Source organism: Trachemys scripta, chromosome 5, assembly GCF_013100865.1.
Source record: "Trachemys scripta elegans isolate TJP31775 chromosome 5, CAS_Tse_1.0, whole genome shotgun sequence".
Classification (NCBI taxonomy): Eukaryota; Metazoa; Chordata; order Testudines; family Emydidae; genus Trachemys; species Trachemys scripta.
Genome location: NC_048302.1, coordinates 35684530 through 35700034, shown reverse-complemented (window position 1 = coordinate 35700034; position 15505 = coordinate 35684530). Strand labels below are relative to the sequence as shown.

The 15505-nt window shown below is 39.8% G+C and overlaps 1 protein-coding gene across 1 annotated transcript in view; it reads left to right on the top strand.

The window, feature by feature from the left end:
* The window catches only part of NDST4 (N-deacetylase and N-sulfotransferase 4), a 257495-nt gene that overhangs the window by 34583 nt on the left and 207407 nt on the right, over nt 1–15505 (top strand). The gene's annotated exons all lie outside the window — the stretch shown is intronic.

The following is a 15505-nucleotide window of genomic DNA, read 5'->3' as shown; positions in this document are numbered from 1 at the left end:
AGTCCTTGAAATCAATGAAGGTTAACGCTGCATGTTTATAGCATATTTCTATAAACCTGAGATAGGATGCTGATTCGGATATTGTATCAGCTACACTACAATTAAGTTATATTTAATCCTGTAGTCAGAGTTTATTTTGAGCCTTGTGTGACCTTACAACAACATCCAGCAAATAAAAAAGCCATTGCCAAAGATAATGCATAGTGTACTTTGTTCAAACTTGTCTTGTTTTCATGCACTTCTCAGAGCTAATCACTCAGAGCCATTAACACCAGCTGAAATTTCACGAAGGTAACATTTTGTAATAAATCCTACTATCCGGGGATTTGACAAATGTGCATGGGGAATACTAGATTTGTTTGTTAAAACTCAGATATTGGAAATGGTTTGGAACACAAAAGGTATTTACTGTGCATCGATCAGTTACTGGATTGTTTACTTTAAAATAACAAAGTAAAACTATTTTATTTTGTGCAATGCTAAACGCTCCCCCTTGTCCTTTGCAGCCGAAATGCTAAATAGCATATCTTCAGTAAACAAAGAGACTCGTGATTCAGAATTTACAGGGATTAGGAAGAAATCCTGCTCTCCTTCCCAACTCCCATCTACAGCATTTGTCCATGACAAAGACTGCCTATCTCTGGAATATCCAGAATTGGTCACTCCTGAACTATATAAACTAATGATCTAATGCTGATGTGAACAATTCTATGTTCCAAAATTTGGAGTTTGCCTTTTTTATTATTATATAATCATGTGGTGTCAAAATAATAATAATAATACAGCACAAGTTATACAGGGCATAAGAGGAAGAACCAGCAGTTTTATATTTTCTGCTTCACAGCCTTAGAGCCAGATTGTTCCAGGTCATTGCACAGTGAAGAAGGGCTCAAACAGAAGCGTTTGGGGGATGCAGCGACTATTTCTTCTCTCTGTCCTTGGATGGTACATCTACCCCAAAGTTGATAGGGAGGGGACTCCATGTCATGGATTCCCACTCATCTACACTTGCCTGTGGAGAGGGAGGGGCATGCAAAAAATGCCCAGGCACATACATACCCCTGTGTGCCAAGAAAGGATTGTCCATGGTGTGATGCAGTTACCCTCCTTCCCTTCTGTCCCTGGTTAAGGTTTTGAGTCAATCACAGCCTTAGGCTAAAAGAGGTACAGGAATTGTTCTCTGCATAGACCCCCAATGATGCAAATTGCCCCAGTTGGGACAGGGAAAAGTTAGATTCTCCTTCCACATCAGCTTTCAGAATGGGCCATGTGCACAGAAAAATTGGCTGCACAATCCTAATGTGTCTAAGCCACTCCTGAAGGATGCTGTATCCTGTACACACACCCTGCATACCTAGGAGGTCCCTGAGACAGGAGTCCTCCTAAAACTGTCTCTGAGGTGACCAGCCACTATATTCAGGGTTGTGTCTAAATAGCCCTTAGAAAGAATTTAGAAGAAGAAAGCAGTCAGTGCCAAGCTTTCAAAAATCTAACCTTCATTTATTGTGGGACATATATATAAGAACTTCCAGAAATGTTCTTTACAACTGTCTAAGTTTTTTAGGGTTCTATATTTTCTTCAGTGCATGCAAATCAATATACCTCATAAACCCTCATTAACTTTAATTTGTCCAACGAATTTCTCCATAAAACTAAGCAGTGAGGACAAAATCCTTTTAAATTACTAACGTTACCCATTGCCCTGATTTCAGTGGGATTGCACCAGTGTAAATGAGAGGAGAATCTGGGCCAGAGTGTCAAAAGGAACAGCAACTGGGACCTCATTCCAGCAAACTATTTAGTCATATGTTTAACTTTAAGCACCATTGAAGTCAATGTGTCTATTCATATGCTTCAAGTAAAGTACATGCTTTGCTGGATGAAGACCTGAATGAGACTTATTGAGCAACGCATTAAAAAACAAACAAACAAAACCATACAGAGATGCACGCTGATATAGCAAAGACTGATTTGCCATTCAGCAAATACTTATCTTCTGGTGTTCAGAGTTCACTTCTCTTGTTGTTCTTTATAGAGCACCACAGACCACATCAACCTCAAATTCCCTGAAAGGTTTTTTTGCTTACTCTGAGGCCCATCTAGGTAAAGTTTTCTGGGAAGTCTTGCCAAGTGTAACATTCACAGCCTTGACAAGTACAATAACATCAATTCCACATTTTTCTGTAGCACAGCTTTCTTAATGGGGATCAAAGCTATTCTTCCATCCTGGGTCAACAGATTCACATAAGGAAAAAAAAAATCAAAACAGAGGCTAATTTATGTGAAATGTTCTTTTCAACCCAACACCCATCATCACCACATATTCACTTCTCGTCTTGGGGACAAACTCTGTAGATGAGCATTAGCCTGACCTATGACAGAGTAACTTTTGTGTTTTGGCACTTGGTGTGCCCTTTCAGAGAAATATAAATGTTGTTATAGTTAGAGAGAGAGAGAGAGAGAGAGAGCAAGCGTACCCTGCTTAATCACTCTTCTGGAAATTCTGTCACATCTTCCCCTTCTCCCCCTGCCATTAGGAAGGCTCAGATTCTAACCACAGTTTTCCATTATTTTTTCTAGTTTTGTTTACCTTATTTTACTTCCATTTATACTGCTGTGACTGCTGAATTTGTTCCCTCTCCACCTGTGCTAGTTCTCTGCAGGCTGTCTTCATTTGTGTTTTCATATTGTGCTTACAATAAACATAAGTGACAAAAATCCCATGCAGGATCCAGGTAATGGAGTTATACATTATCAAACATAGCCAGGTGAAAAAAAGAAATTGTCCTGTAATTTATGAGAGATGGAGCCATACTCTAACTCCAGATCCAAATACATCTGAACTGTGCTGGTATTCAGATTCAGAATGACAAGTAATTCCAATTCTGGAAAAGGCCAATTTCCACATGAGGGATTTGGAAGCTTAAATTATTCCCCATCCTTCCCCTGGAACCATGTCTCTCCCAGGATCAGAGGTTCTGGAGTTTTCAGATGTGGTGTTTAGTTCTGCCCATCATGGAAATCCAAAATTTTTATCAAGATTCAGAGTTGAAATGAGAGAGTTTGGATGAGCCCCTCCTTTATTTTGAACTCCCAAGTCTGGAGTTTGTGGATTGGTTTCTGTCTATTATAGAGACAGTTTAGCTACTGAGGCCCAGCTTTTTAAAGACACTATGTGTTGCTGCCTTCAATATTGCAACACCTAATTGATTTAGCATCCTAAATCTCATTTTCAAAAGGGATTTAGGCATATAGGAGTCTAAATCCCATTGACACCTAAATACCTTTAAAAATCTGGGAGTGATTCAGGCCATCTCTATTATATTATACATCACTTTGTGTGTGTGTGTGTGTGTGTGTGTGTGAATATATAATTATTTTAAGAATTTGTGGCTTTTTGTCTTCAGCATTGGTATATTAATTAATTAACCAGATCGTACTACAAGCCTGTTTTCTTGAAGCTGATATCCGTAATTGTCATAACTATAAAGGGAAGGGTAACAGCCCTCCCGTGTACAGTACTATAAAATCCCTCCTGGCCAGAGACTCCAAAATCCTTTTACCTGTAAAGGGTTAAGAACCTCAGGTAACCTGGCTGATATCTGACCCAAAGGACCAACAAGGGGACAAGATACTTTCAAATCTTGGTGCGGGGGAGGCTTTTGTTTGTGCTCCTTGTTTTGGGGGTTGTTCGCTCTTGGGACTGAGAGGCTCAATCCAGGCTCTCCAAATCTTTCTGAACAAGTCTCTCATATTTCAAACTTGTAAGTAAACAGCCAGGCAAGGCGTGTTAGTTTTTATCTTTGTTTTCTCAACTTGTAAATGTACCACTCTTGTATCTAAAACTAGAAATATAAAATAGAACTCTGAGGGCCTATTGTAATGATGTAAAGTGTGGGCCATTAATGTTGGTTTGGAATCTTGATGACTCCCATTGTCTGCAGCGTCTTCCTGTATATGTGTGTGTGCTGGCAAGTGAGTAATGAAGTCTTGCAGTGACATGTGATCATGTCACCTGAACTGGAATCCATCTTTAACCTGGTGCTTATCCAGAGAGGGGGGGTGGAAACCCAGAGGGACAAAGGATTCTCACCTTATGATATATAAAGGCGTGGAAGAGAACAAAGGAGGGAGAGGAGCCATCATGAAGAATCCCATAGCTATCACCTGAGCTGCAACAAGAGCTGTACTTGGGGAAAGAATTGTGCCCAGGCCTGGAAGGTGTCCAGTCTGAGAAAAATGTACTGAAGCATCTCTGAGGGTGATATTATCTGTATTTAGTTTGATTAGATATAGATTTGCGCATTTTATTTTATTTTGCTTGGTGACTTACTTTGTTCTGTCTGTTACTACTTGGAACCACTTAAATCCTACTGTCTGTATTTAATAAAATCACTTTTTATTTAGTAATTTACTCAGTAATACCTGGGGGAGCAAACAGCTGTGTGCATATCTCTCTATCAGTGTTATAGAGGGTGAACAATTTATGAGTTTGCTCTGCATAAGCTTTATGCAGGGTAAAACGGATTTATTTGGGTTTAGACCCCATTGGGAGTTGGGCATCTGAGTGCTGAAGACAAGCACACTTCTGGGAGCTGTTTTCAGGTAAACTTGCAGCTTTGGAACAAGTGATTCAGACGCTGGGTCTGTGTTGCAGCAGACGGGAGTGTCTGGCTCAGCAAGACAGGGTGCTGGAGTCCTGAGCTGGCAGGGAAAACAGGAGCAGAGGTAGTCTTGGCACATCAGGTGGCAGCTCCCAAGGGGGTTTCTGTGATCCAACCCGTCACAGTGGCGTAGTCGAGCAGGGTCTGTGCACAGCTGATTTCTTTGAGATACTGGTAGTGATTTTAAGTGAGTTTTAAGTGTGGTGGCTGGAGAACAGACAAAGTGGTTACTGGTTTGTTATTTCTGTTTGCTTATTTCGGGAAAAGGAAGTAGGGACAGAAAAGGAAGCAAAATAAGTAAAAATTAAGATCAAAAGAAGCTAAAACTACACAAGTTGCAAATTGCCCAGAAAGACTGAACACTGGGCGCTGGGAATGTCTCTGTTAACTAAGAAGCCCCTGAGCTGAGTGCATCTCAGTTTCAGTGAACTGCAGATGGGTGTGGCCCAACCTCTGTCTGTGCTGAAGCTGACTGGAGTGTCTAACCTAGAAAGACAGGAGGAGAGGGGTGCCTGTTCTGGCAGGAGGGTGTTCTCTGTGGTATCCCAGCTCATCGAGTGATGGTCTCAAGGGAAGACAAATGGAAATTGATGTACAATTTGCCTGGGAAAAGGCTGACCTGGAAAAAGAAAAGGCTGCCCACCAGCCTGGACTTAAGAGACAAAGCAAGTAAGACCCAGAAGCATGACCTGGCTGTAATGGAGTGGAAGAGGTGCACAGAGACATGTATCCTGGAGCTGGAAGTTGGGGTCCTGGTGACTGCTGCAGTGGGAACATACCCCAAGGACTCTAGCTGGAAGCAAGCCCAACCTGAGTGAAACGGGGGGGATTTTGCTGGCCAGCTAAAGGTCTCTTATAGCTGGTAGCTGTGAGCCTACAGCTGGATCAGGGTCTCTTTCCCTTTTGGGGGACACAGGAGTGTCTGCCCCATAGGGGAGCCCAAAAACGAATTTTAGGTATACTGCCTCCGCCATGGTCAGTGTCCAAGTCTCTGGCAGTAAGTTCAGGAGGAGGGTGTGACGTTGTGCAGTCTATATGGTTTTATAAAAACATGATAATAAGTGAATATAATGTAACTGGGATAGTTTTAGAAAAATATGGTAAAAAGTGAATATAACGTAACTGGGATATGCTTCATGCAAAAGGTCTCTTGTAAGGTATCATTACAAAGCTTATAATCTACTGAGTGTGATCATCCGATTTATATAAATGTACCTTTTTGCTAGAGTGTTTATCTCTGTTTGCTGTAACTTTGAACCTAAGGCTAGAGGGGATTCCTCTGGGCTCTTTAAGTTTGATTACCCTGTAAAGTTATTTTCCATCCTGATTTTACAGAGATGATTTTTACCTTTTTCTTTAATTAAAAGCCTTCTTTTTAAGAACCTGATTGATTTTTCCTTGTTTTTTTTTAAGATCCAAGGGGGTTGGATCTTGATCCACCAGGAGTTGGTAGGAGGAAGGAGGGGGGATGGTTAATTTCTCCTTGTTTTAAGATCCAAGGGGTTTGGATCTGTATTCACCAGGGAATTGGTGAAGAGTCTCTCAAGGCTACCCAGGGAAGGGAATTAGCAATTTGGGAGTGGTGGCAGCGGACCAGATCTAAGCTGGTAGTTAAGCTTAGAAGTTTTCATGCAGGCCCCCACATTTGTACCCTAAAGTTCAAAGTGGGGAAGCAGCCTTGACATGTCATAACTATAAAGGGAAGGGTAACAGCTCTCCTGTGTACAGTACTATAAAATCCCTCCTGGCCAGAGACTCCAAAATCCTTTTACCTGTAAAGGGGAAGGTGTCCAGTCTGAGAAAAACTTACTGAAGCATCTCTGAGGGTGAGATTATCTGTATTTAGTTTGATTAGATACAAGAGTGATACATTTACAAGTTGAGAAAACAAAGATAAAAACTAACACGCCTTGCCTGGCTGTTTACTTACAAGTTTAAAATATGAGAGACTTGTTCAGAAAGATTTGGAGAGCCTGGATTGATGTCTGGTCCCTCTCAGTCCCAAGAATGAACAACCCCCAAAACAAAGAGCACAAACAGAAGCCTTCCCCCCACCAAGATTTGAAAGTATCTTGTCCCCTTGTTGGTCCTTTGGGTCTGATGTCAGCCAGGTTACCTGAGGTTCTTAACCCTTTACAGGTAAAAGGATTTTGGAGTCTCTGGCCAGGAGGGATTTTATAGTACTGTACACAGAAGGGCTGTTACCCTTCCCTTTATAGTTATTACAGTAATAAAAAACAAAACAATTAAAATATGTAAGAGAACATTCTGATTCTTCCCTAATTAATATAACTTCTCAGTCTCTGGTGTCATTTCTACTTTCAGTTACAACATGCGAAATCAATGAGAATATATGAGTATTGGGGTGAATTTTGGCAGTGGAAAATCCCCTTTCAGTAGATTAAAGACTCATCAAATTTGCCTGAGATAAGTAAAGTTACCTCAGTTCTTGCCGTATATCCTATGTTTCCCAAAATTTATTATAGAAAATACCTCAGGAATATCTTAAATATTGAAGTAATGTTATTTAGTTACTTAATGCAATTGGCTACTCTGTCAATTCTGACCTATAGGGCCACAATAATAATTTTAATACTGAAGTTAGCACGGTCCTAAAATATTCAAAAGTCAAAAAGGAAACACTTCTGAATTTCACAGTCCACACTGACTAACCAATACATTCATTTAGTCATCAATTAAGAATCACAATAATGCTTGGAAAAACCAGGTACTTTGGAGACATATGGAAGGCCCTGTTTTGTCCAACCCAGCGGAGCCTCTTGACTCTTTCTTGACATCTGTGATTAATTGTCAGGACTTGCTTTATTCTCTGCATACTTCTCACCTGCTTTGTTCGTACTCTGCTCTCCAGATGCCATGCCAAATCTCTCTGAAGAGTTGAAATATGTCTTTATATTTAAAGTAAGGCCTTGAGATCAGGCTGAACTTGTCACACATCTGCCATCCTAAGCTGATAATGGCATACTGAATCCACTCTCCCATATGCTACCTCTCTCTCGGTCTGAATCATTTCATAGCTTTCCATTTTGTAAGCTTATTTTCCTAGTCATCAGATTGATCTTGTCTATTCTTGTGAATTTCCTGGGTCCAGTCTAAATGCTACCTTTTGTCTGCTCTTTTAAAAAAAGGCAAAACATAACAAAAAAAAACCCTAAAAGACTTTTGAGATTTTGGTCTGTTGCAAATAATTATACTGCCAAAAAAGGTGGGGACTACCTTCGACTATCAGTTATCACAGTTCCTCACAGGGAATTTGGGAATAAACATTAGTATTAATTAAAAACAAAATCTAGAGGGAAATATATATTTCACTGGTTATGTGAGGTTTTTTAAAAAAAATAAATTAAGAAAGCATACCATATATACTCGTTCATAAGCTGGTTCATTTATAAGCCGACCCCCCAAGATGAATAAGTAAAAATGGAAAATTTGTATAACCCGTTCATAAGCTGACCCTATAATTCAGGGGTCAGCAAACTTTGGCTCCCGGGACATCAGGATAAGCCACTGGCGGGCCGAAATGGTTTGATTACCTTGAACGTCCGCAGGCATGGAGGTAAATCTAAGTAAACAAAGTGTCCTGGCATGCCAGCGGCTTAGCCTGATGGGCCAGGGCAGCAACTGGTGGGGAATTTTTTGGGGGGAGAGAAGCTTGGAGTCAGGGGAGTAACCCCTGTGACCACCCCCCACATGACCCCACCCCTAGCCCGGGACCCCCACACTCTCCCCATCCCATCCCTTTCCAGCTTATCTGGGGAGGGCCTGGGGAGGATGTCTCTGGCCTGGCTGGAGCTGGGCAGCATGGCCACAGCCTGCTCTGGTGGGCCAGGCGGCGTGGCCACAGCCTGCTCTTAGAGGTCGGGGCCAAGTGGCACAGTTGCAGCCTTCCAACCCCGAAGCTGCAGCTGCTTTGGAGGCTGGGGGGAGAGCAGCATGGCCAGAAGCGGAGAGACTCCGGCCTCGCCTCTTCCCTTCTGGCTCTGCTGGCTGTGCTGCCTCTCCTTGCTCCCTCTGTTAGAGGGAGAGGCTGTATCCCACCTCTCCCTCTCTATACCCGTTCATAAGCTGATCCCCTTCTCTGGTGCTTCCCTTTTTTACTAAAAAAATTCAGCTAATGAACGAGTATGTATGGTATATTTAATTTAGAGAAAATTTATTTTTATCTGGCAAGAAATGGGACTGAATACATTAGTAAGAGCCCCTGTTAAAGTGGTAACCCCAAACATCAGAATCTCTGTTTTGTAGAAACAGAGATAGCTCAATGGATATGTTTGATGGAGAAAACCTCAAATGATTTAAAGGTCAGTTCAATAAACTGATAAGCATCTTGAAATTTGGATGTCTACCTAAGCTTATCCAAATGAAGGATGGGTGAATCACATGTAATTTGAGTTTTTGTAAATCCTGTCATTTGAGAAGTGAGGGGAAGTCCACAAGACTAGTTTGAATTCCTTTAATTTAAACATATGCTATTTTGTTCACTATGTGATTCAACTTAAAAAAAAACTTAAAAATAAAACTTTCTTATCTGAAAGGAAGCTGTGCTGTGTCTAAGGGCTTGTCTACATGATGCATTAATGCACACCTGCTGGGGTGTAAATTCTGTGTGCACCAGAACGTCACACAGTAACTGTCCATGTGGACCCTGCTAGCAGCCATTAAATGTACACCATTAGTGCACATTGACATAGGACTGTTTGAAATTAGACTATGTCAGTATGCACTAAGGAACACATGCACAGGTAGTGCACAACATGATGGTGCGCACAGGAATGTATATGCCGTCTGGTGTGCATGAATGCACAAGGAAGACATGGGCTTAGGCATAAAACAAGTTACTCTGACAGAGCAGATGCCCTACAGTATTGAAAGTACGCACTATTGCACTGACCCCCACTGTGATCCAAGTACGTACACACAGTGCAGTTCAGGAGGTCTTCGAGCCACTTGTGGTCTCCCCTAACCTTGGAGCCACTGTGCACCAGTCTGTTTCCACACATCAATTAGAGCAGCCTTAAGGCTCTTCTAACTTGCACCATTATTATTTCTCCATCTTGACAAAAAAACCTTCCAGTCTGGTATATTTGCACATTTAATTAACATGTCGTTGACCTACTTCTCCCCTTGGTACAATTTAAATTGCATACCAAACAAATTCTAAGTACAGACAAGGGCACACATTTTTAACAGTCAGAGTGATTAGCCATTGGGACAAACTACTAATGGAAGTGATAGATTCTCCCTCTCTTGATGCATTCAAATCAAGACCAGATGTCTTTCTGGAAGGGGTGGTTTAGCCAAATGCAAGTGATGCTTCAGTCATATACAAGTTATTAGGCTCAGTATAGGGGTAACTGGCTGAAATTTAATGGACTGTGAGATACAGGAGGTCAGACTAAATGATCTAATGGTCCCTTCTTGTCTGAAACTCTATGACTCTGGAGATGTTAAATAATACCAGGCCTCAGACTGATCTTTGAGGATGCCACTAAGCATTCTTAAGCATTATCCTTTGTTTATGATTCTTCAGCCGGTGCTCATATCTGCTACTAACTTACAGGTAACTCCAGCACCTGCAGATAGACATTTGAGCTGGAAAGTTTCTATTCTGTGCCAGAGACTAAATAACCAACATTTATTTCGTGAGCACACTGTGTATCTGCAAGGCATTTAAACAATAGATCTTGACACCTGCAGACATGTTTAATATGAAACACACTTTTAATTTTTGTCATAGCCTCAGTTTCTGGGCAACAATAAGATCCACTTTCTCAAACAAGCCAAAATAACAGGTTTCTTTCTTGTGTATTTTCTATATGTTGGACAGCAAGTTGGCAGCATTAGTTGTATTAATGTTCCTGTCAGCACCTACATCAAATATGTTTCTTGATAAAAGAAATCACATTCCATCCTACCATGAACATCTAAATATACATCCTGCATCATATCCAGATTGAAATTCAGCTATCACCTGGATTCCTGTAGGGTTTACTTAGATAAATTTTAATTTGGCATTTGGAACAGAGATGTGCTCAGATTTTTAATATATTTAGGCAGAACAGTCAGCACTCCACAGACACTTTCCTGTTCTGGCTCTCTTTTTCTGGTCTTTGATAGTTTTAGATCAGATTCTTTCAATCCAAATTAGTATCAGGTACATAATATACTTTTTAATAATTGCTTTTAACTGCTCTTATTTTTTATTTGGTTTACATTTCTAGAACACCTTAGGTATACTGTAGAATTCTGCATAATGATTGCCATGTCCTGTTTAAATGTGTATCTGGAATTATCTGGACCTCCTTCCTCTGGAAATCCAGATGGAAACCTCACAAGAAGAGTCTCTCATGGGAAATTTCCAGTACTGCCTGGTTCTTGCTTTGGTGGAAATGGAGTGAGAAATGCATCTCTGATGTTTCATTGTTTCTACATAGTTATGACTGAAATCAATAACCACAGACCAGTATGATTACTTTTCTTTTTCAGCTGTTTACACTTTTTCAGACATAATAAAAGTCTTGATTTGGTTGTAGTTTTACTTAAAGGTTCAGTCTGTTTTTATCTTTCATTATGGCAACGTTAAAGTGTAGAATATCAAAACCAATCCAAGCAAATAGAAGCTTCTCCCTATAGTTAGCCAGTCCTGGATTTCTCCAGTTGAAACAGTCAACATTTATTTACTATTATGAAGAACAGTCTTTCTGATTTGTGGATATAATCATAGATTCATTGATAGTAAGGTCAAAAGGGATCATTGTAACAAAATAGTGTAACCTCCTCCATAACACAGTGATTCCTGCATTAATCCCATAATTTTAGGTTCAATTAGAGTGTACTTAAAAAAAAAAATCTCCATTACATGTAAGAATTGATGATATTTTTCATTGCTTACTTTAGCAATATGATGCCACACTTAGTTCATACTATATCAGCATGAATTTCTTCCAGTGGATTTTGAATACCACATTTTCTTGTAGTTTATGACAATCTTCTTTATTCGTCATTGTACCCACACAATTGCATATGGTCCTGAAAGCCTTTTAACTTCCTGATATGGTATGGAAAGTTCTTAATTACTTAATATCTGTGCATATGATTTTGTTAGAAGCTTAATTAGAAGATGGGTGCACTCATATTTAAGTATGGATTATAAAAGTATTAAAGTAGATAGTGCTAGCTTATGCTTTCATCAACCTGGAAAAAGCTTTTATCTTGTAAGTTTCATTTATTTGCCATGTTAATTAACAAAACTACAGAAAAGATATTGCTGCAAATGCTTTCTTTTATAAATAAAAGATGTGTAGAGTGAAAAACACCATGATTCAGTCCAGGCAAACCCATGAGAAAATTAATACTAAAAGACAAATTCTTCTCTCTTTTTATACTCATATAAACCTCCTTAGCTCTCATTAAGCAAATATATTAAGCACAAGCTTAATTTTAACCATATAAGTAGTTTTACTTTGGTGAATTGAGGACTGACATTCCATAGGTGTGATAGAAGGCAGAATTTAACTTTAAAGTTGGGACCTCTGTGAATGAGCTAATGCAGAAATCACTGGTACAACTTAATAGAAAGTGTGAAAGATTTAGTTTCATATTTTTTATTTATCCTTAGAAAATAACTATGCCTCTTTAGTACTATTTTTCTTTAGTACTTTACGCCTACTATATTATAATTATAAATCCACATTTTAGAATACTAATTAAGAACATATTCACAGCAGGAATAGGCTGGGTGGACATAGAGAAGGTGTTCAAGCAGCAGGAAAACAAATTAATACCTGTAAGAAAGAAACAAAAACAGGAGAGAGAGTTCCAGGCACCACTGAATAGAAGTAAAACTGAAAATGACACTCTCAAATATCAATGTAAGGATCTGTTCTCCTGTCAATGAATCTACTTAACTGTCATGTGATTTTTACAAAAACACTTTTTGAGGTTTAGCAATTTTTATGCAGGGAACTAAGAAAATTTTTAAAAACACATCACCTAAGCTGCACCTGAAAATGTGTCCATTTGCCAAATGTTGCTCATGAATAATACTACAATTTTGCATTAAAATGTTTAGGAAATTTCATGGCAGAGGTGCAGAAAAAAATATATAAGTCACAGAACGGTCATCAGATAATGTAGTTTTCACTACATCAACATACCCACAGGAGTGCTGAAAAGTCAGGTCCAGGGGCAGGAGCAGGGGGACTGGATAGTGAGCCAACCCTACACTCACCCACTTCTGCCCCATGGCATTGGGCCCAACTCCCTGCTCTGGGCACTACAACCTGCCATATGGGGTCACAGTCCCACTCAGGTTTGGCTCAGCTGCCCCACTGTCTCCATCCACCCCACTAAGTTTGGGGGTATAATCAAATATGATTTTGCAGCCATTTTCAGGATTTCATGGACTTCACTCAAATTCACTGATTCCATGACCTCCATGATAAAATCATAGCACTATTCATGAACAACAAGGAATTGTATGTTAAAGTAGTGAGAAAATAGCTATTTTTGTGCTAGTAGGGGTTTCTGCACACTACAATTGTAAATGCAAATTCTGCAGACACATTTTCAAGGCCTGATCTTGTAGAAGCCAGTCTGCACTCTGTCTATTGTAAGATAAGGGCCCAGTTTTGAAAATATGTCCTTAGATAGCTAATATATTTTACATACTAAATTCATATTAAATAATACAACTTAATTTTCATAACAGAGCTACTATTTGTTGAATACAGAGTAGAGTCCTGCTCCTGCAATTTTATTCATACCAGGCTTGCACACATGCATCAGATTTCAGATCATGGTCCAAACTGTTACTCATTTTTGCAAAATGGAACCATACAAAGCTAAAGGAAGGAGAGATGCACCTTCTTCCTCACAGAATGGGAAAAGAAGGAGGAATTATTTTATGGTATTTGCTTTAAGGTAGTTTTCCAGCCTGTCCAGCAATATTACACACTGTCTTATACACACTGGCTATACATTGCACATCCACTGTATTTCTGATGATTTCTACCTCAGTCCCAATTCTAAAGTGAGATACATATACAAGCACATCAACTCATGTCTGGATTGTGTGTGCCTGAGAAAATACCTCATGGCAAACATCAGATACAATAATAATAAAAGAAAAATGCACAGTATACTGAACAACAGTAGCTTTTTCACACCCAACATGTTCAAGTTTCACACCCAACATGTTCAAGTGACAGGGTGTGTAAAACCATTATTGATGTGGTAAATGGGATTGATGTCCCCAGAAACAATTTTATAGTTGACTGGCACATATTTATTAGCCATATCCATGTGGAATGGAAAATCAATATATAGCTGCCTATGTTTCAGGCCAAAGGAAATTATTAAGTATAATACTGAGATAATTTTGAATCATTTTTAGAGACGATATCCCATCTCCTAGAACTAGAAGGGACCTTGGAAAGTCCAGCCCCCTGCCTTCACTAGCAGGACCAAATACTGATTTTGCCCCAGATCCCCAAGTGGCCCCCTCAAGGATTGAACTCACAATTCTGGGTTTAGCAGGCCAAGGCTCAAATCACTGAGCTATTGCTCCCCCATTGCCAGTACCACAAAAAAAGATATTATGCTGAAAATATTTTTAAGATGTACTGTCTTGCCCTGAAAAAAGTATACACTGAGGATGTAGATTAGGAGTTTCATTACATGCTAGAATCTTCTGCTAACTAAGAACGTTCTACCAAATTACACTGCTCTACAGCCAAAATGCTTCTGAAATAAATGTAGTCAAACTTTACTAATTCTGGGTCACTGAGAACAAAAATGATGCTTAAAATTGTTGATTGGCTCTAGTTTTGAAGATATGCTATTGGGTCAGTATATACGACCCTTGACTTGGGAATGGCGGAGGATAAGTGAGTTCTAAAGGGAAGGGATCTCAATGTAAACCAGAAATGACTAAAATACATCTTTGACTGGATCTAGGAATAAATCTATGACTGGGTTTGGACAGTACTTGCTTTTTAGGCAAAACAATGAATGATGCAATCTGAAGCTGGTATTGCATCATACATGATATGAATTGCATCATGTTATTCCTAGAAGTCATGGATGATGCAATCATAACGAAGCTTACATCTCTCTGCTGAACAAATTGCCCTATATCAGCTCTAGAAATCATACAGTGTCGTGCTCTCTTATTTGTCAGTGTTTGATTTTGCAAAGGGACACATTTCTGTTTAGCCAAAGTGAGCAGAGATGCCTCGTACTTGTGTGAACAGTGCAAATAACTTCTGCTATGTTTGTGGTGAAGTGACTTTTGCATCACAAAAGCGCAGTATAACCACTATGGTTAAGAAAGCCTATCACCCTTATTTTGGCTGCAAAATTGGAGATCAGGACAAGAGGTGGGCCCCACACATATGCTGCAACACTTGTGCAACAAATCTTCGCCAGTGGTAGAACACGAAAAGGAAATCTATGCCTTTTGCAGTGCCAATGATTTGGAGAGAGCCAATAGATCATACCAGCAATTGTTACTTCTGCATAGTGCCTCCAGCTGGGAAAGGTGTGTCAAAGAAGAAAAAGTGGACTATGCATTATCCAAACATTCCATCAGCTATACACCCAGTACCCCACGGAAAAGGACTGCCGGTTCCTGATGCACCAGAATCATTCTCACTTGAGTCAGATGAGGAAGAAGAAGAGGATGAAACTTCTGGTCCTGAACCATCAATGTCACAGGACCCACATTTTCTCCCATCCTCCTCCTCTGAACACCTCATAACACAATGTGAACTCAATGACCTTGTCAGGGATTTGGAACTACCCAAGAGTAAGGCAGAGCT